This window comes from Panicum virgatum, chromosome 7N (genome assembly GCF_016808335.1).
Source record: "Panicum virgatum strain AP13 chromosome 7N, P.virgatum_v5, whole genome shotgun sequence".
NCBI lineage: Eukaryota > Viridiplantae > Streptophyta > Magnoliopsida > Poales > Poaceae > Panicum > Panicum virgatum.
Genome location: NC_053151.1, coordinates 38,315,656 through 38,321,664, shown reverse-complemented (window position 1 = coordinate 38,321,664; position 6,009 = coordinate 38,315,656).

The following is a 6,009-nucleotide window of genomic DNA, read 5'->3' as shown; positions in this document are numbered from 1 at the left end:
GGGTAGATCGATCTGGCCGAGGGGTTGGACTCGTTTCCCCGGCGCAACGCCATGGAATGGTGACTTGCTGGGCGGAGCTTTTTCAATCCGATCCCTATGAGCTCCAAGGTGTGGGCGTACATGATGTTGAGGCTGCTGCCTCCGTCCATGAGCACCTTGGAGAACCGGGCGTTGCCGATGATGGGGTCGACAACGAGCTGGTACCGTCCTGGGTGTGTCCTCCGACCAGTCGAGGTAGGATGGCGTGGCCTTGGTGACGGAGAAGACTTCCCGGCGCTCACTCCTGCGCTGCCGAGAGGTCATGTTCGTCATCGGCCCTCCAAAGATGAAGAAGGCGTTCTCCACCGGGGGAAACTCGTCATCTCCACCTTTGTCGCCAGCATCCTTTTTATGTCCTCGTCGCGATGCGCGACGCGGTTGTAGTACTTCCGAAGCATCTCGCACTACTCGAGGGTGTGGTTGACCGAGCCCTTGTGGTAAGGACACGGCTTCTTGAGCATGTCGTCGAACAGGCCGCCACCGCCTAGGGGGAGGGGCCTCGAGGTCCTTTGCGGTCTGGGGCAGCGACGAAGGCCTCGCCGGAGTCTTCCGCCTGCCCTGGTCCACGCTGGTTCGGTGGGGCCGGCTTCTTTCCTTTCTTCCCCCGCTTTTGTTTCTTGGCGGGGGCGTTGGTCTTGGCGTTGCTGCCCTCTGCGGGCGCATCTTCCTTGCACTTGTTCGGCTTGTCGTCGAAAATGGCACCAACGGCCTCCTCGCCGGTGGCATAGTTGGTGGCAGCGTCGAACAACTCGTTGGTGTTGGCGGGACGGCTTCGCACAAGCTCGTGCACCAGGTTCCTGCACGTCGTGCCCTCGAGGAAGGCGTTGATGACCTTGACGTGGGTGACGCTGGGGAGCTCAGTGCATTGCTTGGAGAAGCGCCGCACGTAGTCGCGCAGGGACTCATTGGGCCTTTGCCGGCACCCTTTGAGGTCCCAGGAGTTCCCAAGGGCGCACGTACGTGCCCTGGAAGTTGCCCACGAAGATCTGGACTAAATCGGCCCAGTTGTGGATCTGGTCCGCGGGCAAGTGCTCGAGCCACGTTCGTGTGGCGTCAGCAAGGTGAAGGGGAAGGTTGCGGATGATGACCGCGTCGTCCGTCGCACCGCCCAGCTGGCATGCTAGGCGGTAGTCGTTGAGCCAGTCTGCGGGATCGGTGTCGCCCGTGTACTTGACGAGGGTGGTAGGCAGTCGAAAGTGTGGGGGAAAAGGAGCGGTACGAATCTCCCGGCTGAACACACGGGTAACCGGAGGCTCCGGTGACTCGCCCCTGTCGTGCTCGGGGTCGAAGCGTCCACCCCGTCGAGGGGTGTACTTCCTGCCGTTGATGATGTTGTGGGCGTCGCCGTCGCCGCCATGTCCGCGCGTGTCGTGGAGTCGCTCCCTTGCGGGAGTCTTTCCGATGCGGTCGTGCACCGAGGGCTCCTTCGTATCGTGCGCTGCGGCTGCCTTTCCCTTCCCTCCTAGTGGAGTGTGCACCGAAACCTCGTGGTCCTGCTGTGCAGTCCCACCGGGCTGCTTCGGGACTATCGAGCGCATGCGAGACGCAGAACTCTCGTCCTACTGCATAGCAGCTTGCTCGATGAACGCCTGTGCCTCGCGGCGCAGGTTGCGACCCGAAGTCGTCGACGGCTCGGGCATTGCTTGGAGTAGGTAGTCCGCAGCGACGAGTTTTTCGCCGGCCGTTTTCAGTTCTGGAGGTTTGTCGACGTTGTCGTCGGCTAGGATCCGCTCCCGGGCAACGCGTGCCGCCGCCTGGGCATGTGCGCCACGCGCGGTGCGCTGCTGCTCGAGTGCGGTGCGCATCTCCTGTGTCTGCCGACGTTGCTCGTTGAGCTTGGCTTGAAGCTCCTTGAGCTGCACCAGCTGTGCCTGCCGCGCCGCCGAGCTTGACGAAGAAGAAGGGGTCGCAGCCGGCACCACCGGTTGGTTTGCCTGCGCGTCTGCCCCGCCGTTCCCGTCATCGCCCTGAGCGTTGTCCTCTTGCCCGTCCGCGAGCTGGACCATGAAGCACTCCCGAGTGGGATCGTAATCCCCCTCGCTGGAGTTCTCGGAGCAGGTGAAGCAGTAAGCCGCCGCGAGCTGGAACGAGCGGAAAGCGTCGGGGTCGCGGACCCCGGAGTAGTCCTCGGCCTCCTCGGCCGTGAAGTTGTCCATGAAGAAACTGATGTCTTCGGCGATCGAGCTCGCCGTCTCGGGGTAGAAGTCGTCAGGAGATGATGCGACGAGGTTGCAGATCGACAGGATGTGATGATCCGGCAGATCCTCGTACTCGGCGAAGTTGGTGCTGGACGAAGAGGCGTAAGTGGCAGCGTTGCGCATCCCGAAGGGAAAGGGCGACGGCGCAGTCGCACCCCCTGGGAGGCACTGGGGCTGCAGTCGATGATGGTGCCGGCGTAGATGACGCCGATGCACATGATGACGAAGCAGTGGCCCCGTCGGCCGCGACGCTGAGGTGCGACATGGCAACCTCAACCCACATGGGTGAGCTGAGGCGTGCCGCTCGGCGCCGCTCCATGCGTGCTTGTCACGAGTGCTGGCCCGAGCGCCTGTTGCGCCGGGTTGGTGAAGTCGGAGTGTCAGGGTTGTGTCTGGGCAAGAGGAGCTCCATGAGATAACCGTTGGCGGATCCGAGACGCCCATAGGGAATGGGTTGGATCTGCTCGCCATCCCTAGAGATCAAATGAGAACAAAAGAGAAACGTCACGCAGCTTCCCCTACCTGGCGCGCCAACTGTCGGTGCCCTGACCCGGCGGTCCGGACCCAACCAATGATAATGCCGTTTGACCCGGGCGCTGTGGAGGAGTGGTTGGTATTAATGCCTCCGTACGGCGGGCGGGTGAGCGAAAGGACCGTTTGTCCTTTCCGCCGAATGGTGGCCTCGAGCGAGGCGGAGACGCGGGGCGCGGTCGAGGGCTTCGGTGGGGAGCCCTCGAGCGAGGCAGAGCTCAGCCCGCGGGTCCGAGAGGGGGTGCGGGCCGTGTGTTGGGCTTCTTTGAGTCCTTTTCTTTCTTCCAGGTTGGAAAGAGACTGTAGGTCTTCGTGGGCCCGGTTGCTAAGTATGTGTTTGCGTTTTTAGGGCGGTTTTAGGCTCCTGATTAGGGTGCCCCTAATCATAGTACCCGACAAGTTTATTGGGCTAGTTTCGACCCAAAATATTAAATTTGAAGTGGAGAAATCTTAGTGTGACAAGTCTGCTGGTCACACGGGTAACCCCTCTTCGGCTCTTCCTGTGGTCGTGGACTCGTGGAGGAGTAACACTCTCCAGCCCACGAGGACCGGGGGAATTAGCGGCGGAGGCTACTCGGAACGGCGGTCGTTTCAGGGATCCAGATACGCGTGGCCACGGGATCCAACCGACGTGGGGACGAAAAGATGACCCCGCTCTACTTGGGCAGTGCGAACGGAAGGCATGGGTGTGGGCATAAGGTGGGCTTTCGCCAGGACATTCTGTTGAGTAATTTCCAAGGCTTGCTGCTGGGGGGCTTTGAGTCGATCAGATAGGCACAAACACCCATACTCAGTGTAAAACCCCCGTTCTTTGATTTCCTGCCATGAAATGCACTATGCATCGATAAACACTGTGTTCGCTTGACTTGTCAGCCAATCAAACAGCAGTATTGTTTTCTTATACTAAATCAACACTAGCAACCAGCTAACAGTACTGTTCTCTCATAACAAATCAGCATCAGACATCAGCCACAGTCAATCGAACATTCCGTCAAAGCCTAAGCTCTGAACGGGCTCAGCACCACTGTTTCAGGCTTTAGGCGTGCAAAGGCCGAGCTTCCGGGATCCGGCCGGAACCGGTTTCTCTGTGCCGCTGACCTGCGGGACCCATAGCACTGGGGCCACAGGTCAGTTGGACGAGTCGCCCCCCTGCAGTAGTTCGAGGATGAGAGGAGGCTCGTTTCCGGCGGCCAGGGGAAGAAAATGCCAGGCGGTCAACAAGCTTTCGTCAGCTCCACGGTCGCGGAGAAGAAGGGGCCGAGTTGTCCCGTCGAGCCAGCGGGCAAATTTCCAGAGCCGACGTCGCGCCAGTGATTTACTGTGGGTTACCACGTACTGGCGTACCACTGTACTGCCAAGTACCAACAGCGCCCGCCGCGGCCGTCCTGCGCGTATGGGGGCTTTAAGCATGCCCGTGCTTGAGAGGAGGCGACGGGGTCGGGGGCGATGGACGTGACGCGACCCCGTATCCCAGCGCCGGTGCCCAATAATCACAAAAGTTCGGACACCCGCATCCAAAAGGCTACACCACACCATGGCAGGCTGTGTTTAGTTCCAAAAATTTTCTCTCCAAACTTCACTATTCACCTATCATATCGAATCTTTTGCCTCGTGCATGGAATATTAAATATAGGTAAATAAAAAAAACTAATTGCATAGTTTTGATGTACATGACGAGACGAATCTTTTGAGCCTAGTTAGATCATGGTAGGACAACAATTACCATAAACAAGCGAAAAATAATACATTATGCTACAGTGTCCGATGTATTCTTTTTTACCACTATTTTATAAATCTAAACAAACACAGCCCAAGAACCGACGTGGGATAACACGACGATGGAGGAGGCTGGAGCATTGGAGGGAAGGACACAAAGGAGAGGACTGCTGTCTACTGGCACACACGACGTACATGACCCACGATCGACCTCCCACCCCACCAGTACACAAGGGCAGAAGTGCTAGTCCATGTCCATGCTCGACCTCGCACCGTGCGCTTGGACCAACACGTGTATCCAGCTGCTCCAGTGCCTTGCTAGGACGCGACCTCCGTGTATCTCGCTCATGCACCGGCAGCGCTCGCGATAGATGCAATCATGCAAACGCGACGGCGTTCAGCCGCTCGCTTGCTGCTGCGGGCCGGCCAGCCACCAAGGACGCGGCACAACGCGAAACTGTGCGCCGCTCGCTCCAAGAATCGCATGGCCGCTCGCGCCTTTCCACGTCGGCTGTGTTTAGTTTTAAAATTTTTCTTTCCAAATTTCACTATTCACATATCACATCAAATTTTTTGCCTCATACATTTAGTATTAAATATAATTAAATAAAAAAATTAATTGCATAGTTTTGATGTACACGACGAGATGAATTGTTTGAGCCTAGTTAGGTTATGATAGGACAATAATTACCACAAACAAACGAAAAGTGCTATATTATACTACAGTGCCCGATGTGACTCTTTTTACTACCATGGCTGTGTTTAGTTCTAAAATTTCTCTCTACAAAATTCATTATTCACTTATCACATCAAATCTCTTGTCTCATGCATGGAGCATTAAATATAGGTAAATAAAAAAACTAATTGTATAGTTTTAATGTACACGACGAGACGAATCTTTTGATCCTAGTTAGATCATGGTAGGACAATAATTATCACAAACAAACGAAAAATGCTACAGTGTGCTACAGTGTCTGCTGTGACCCTTTTTACTACTATTTTACGAATCTAAACACAGCCCATTTTACGAAGGGAAATTTGTCTACAGAACACTCTCAAAGCGTGATTTTGTACGCTGCACACTCCACTTCCTGAATTAGTTTGCAGCACACCTTGAGTGGAAAATTTTGTGTGTGGCACATTGACTCGATTAAACAACTCATTTTCAATCTGAGTGATGAAAGAACATGACCTGAAAAGACTAAAATGCCCCCTGTATTTCCTCCACCGGGACGTTATCCCTTCGATTCCTTATACATTCACGGTGGAGGAGCAAGACCTGGGGCTGGGGCTGGGACGGCCGCCGCCGCCTGCAGGCCTGCCGGCCTTCATGCCGAGCCCCCCTGCCCCTTTACGCCGAGCCCAGCGCGCGCAAGCCTTGGCGCGGAGCCCGCGCGCGTCTGCGGGGCCACCGTCCTCCCGTCCGTCCGCGACAACACCGTTCCGCTTGGGCACGCCGAGCTTCTGCCCGTTCGCCCGCTAGGAGGCCGCAACTGCGCCTGATCTGATGTCGTCGCATCGGTCC